This window comes from Bison bison, unplaced genomic scaffold, assembly GCF_000754665.1.
Source record: "Bison bison bison isolate TAMUID 2011002044 unplaced genomic scaffold, Bison_UMD1.0 scf7180017864280, whole genome shotgun sequence".
Classification (NCBI taxonomy): domain Eukaryota; kingdom Metazoa; phylum Chordata; class Mammalia; order Artiodactyla; family Bovidae; genus Bison; species Bison bison.
In genome coordinates this window covers 8,637,621-8,639,660 of record NW_011494852.1, presented here as the reverse complement: position 1 = coordinate 8,639,660, position 2,040 = coordinate 8,637,621, and the positions used below count along the sequence as shown (strand labels likewise).

The following is a 2,040-nucleotide window of genomic DNA, read 5'->3' as shown; positions in this document are numbered from 1 at the left end:
GAGTGCCATTCTAATGAACACCCCCAAAATCTGGTTTCTGGGGATAAGATTTCTCAGGATAGCTCTAAAGAGCCAACACAGCTTGGTAGAGACTGTACTCCAAAACAGACAGGAGATAGATCTTCTGATCCCTAAACAAGGAGGGACTTGAGCCATCCTGGCCATGTGAATTTAAAATTGACCAATGTCCCTACTAGTCCATGTTATGCCATATTGATGATGTTTATGATTGTTCCATGTACTGTCAATTGTCTAACCTTGTTTTTTCTCTTCCAGGTCAACCAGCTACAACATGCAGTGCCAGTTCAACAAAGATATAAAACTACAGCTGACCACGGAAAATATCACTCACCCTTAGATGGACACCGCTATAAGGACTCTGAGGCTTGGGACTAGCAAGAGGGGGAGGCCCAATACCCCTCGCCGTCCCAGTTCAGCAGGAAGTAGCCAGAAAGACCTCGACGCCCCTATTCCCAAAGAACTGGGCCTTCCATCTCTTGAGGGGGTAATGTTAGGTAGTTAGAATAGGGAAAAGGAGTCCAGAATGGCGGTGTCTAAAAGATAAGGAACAGAAAAGCCCACAGAAATAGAACAAAAGAAGGTCTGAGGACCGGACTGAGGGCCTCAGGTAAAACAAATACCACTCCTGACTGGCCCAATTTACATAGGACAGGCACAGGAAAAAAATATATGAAAAGAGGAGCCAAAGCTAACTCGCTCGCTCGCTCTCTCCCACTCTCTGGGGCACTCATCTCTTCGTGTCTTTGGATCAACGTGCCCTGATGTCTCAAAGATGGATTTTCCTTCTATCTTCTAAATAAAATAGAGCTGTAACACTGAGCTGTGACACTGATTCTTCTAAGAGCTATAACACGGTCCGTTCGAGACCTGAGAGCTATTAACACAGTCTCTCCAAGACCCGAGAGCTGTGACACGCCGAGGGGGCTTTAATGTCCATCACTCCAAATCTTTGTTGTGACGAGGCAGAACCGAGGAGCATACACTCACATGATAGAACCAAGGCCAAGACGGCAGAGTCGACTTCCACTAGACCCTGAGCCTCAGTATATGCTCATTGTAACATATCAGCAAGCTAAGTGACCATCCACCACCGTTGGCAAAGTGAATAACCATTGTTTCACACTGATGAATGATTCTATCTGATTTAGTGTTTGAACCCCTTTTGATATTTTCAACAAAACTTCCTAAATCAAATTCTAATGAAGTCTTCTTGACCCCTAGCTAACTCTGGGATGCTTCAAAGGGGCCCTGAAACAGGACAAAGAGAGATATTAAGCTAATTAGATTCATTTGGTAGGTTAAATTACATGGGCAGTATTATCAAATGAGTAATATGTTGAGGTCCTTTAATGGACTGGAACCTGGTGGTCTGGAGTCGACGATAAGAAAGTAAAAGAGAGAAAGAGGCTGATATTCCTTGGTTTATATAGAAAACCAATAAAGTCCTTTGACACAGGGCTTGCATCGCTCACAAAGGCACCTGGTGCCCTCTTGAGGGGGGTGAATGCAGAGGGCGCCTTCTCGAGAGGGTCTTAGAAGCCTGGGCAGGAGAGTGAGCACGACGGATCTCTGCGCTCCAGAGAATTAGCCTGAGAGAGAAAGAAAGAGAAAGAAAGACATGGGGACCAAAGCTCTGATGGAGCAAAGGTGTTTTATTCAACATTGTGTGGGTATTTGTACTGTCTTACAAGATAGCTATTTTCAGCAGAGATAAAATCAAAACTTAGAAGTTCTCAAGGAAACATGAGGTCATCCATATGAAAGAGAGAGGGGTTGTAAATAATCACTTTTACTGTATGGGTCATAAAAAGGAAGAGGGTCATAAATAGTTACTTATCACCATATGGAAAAACTAACGAAGGAAATGCATGCATTCCTAAGCCCTGGAGAGTAATTTTGCTACTCCACTTAATTCCTGAATATTCAGGAATTAATAAGGGACAGAGGATTCATGACAGATCCAAAACAGCACACAGGAAGCCTCCTGTTAAATGCTTCCTGACAATTCTCCCTATTTTA

The 2,040-nt window shown here is 43.7% G+C and overlaps 1 protein-coding gene across 2 annotated transcripts in view; it reads left to right on the top strand.

Moving 5' to 3' along the window:
* Positions 1–840, top strand: part of LOC104995387 — a 9,174-nt gene extending 8,334 nt beyond the window's left edge. For both annotated transcript variants that reach the window (XM_010849275.1, XM_010849274.1), the window contains exon 5: positions 277–840. The gene's annotated coding sequence lies outside the window, so the exon portion shown is untranslated. The remainder of the gene's footprint in view (positions 1–276) is intronic.
* Positions 841–2,040: the final 1,200 nt, after the last annotated feature.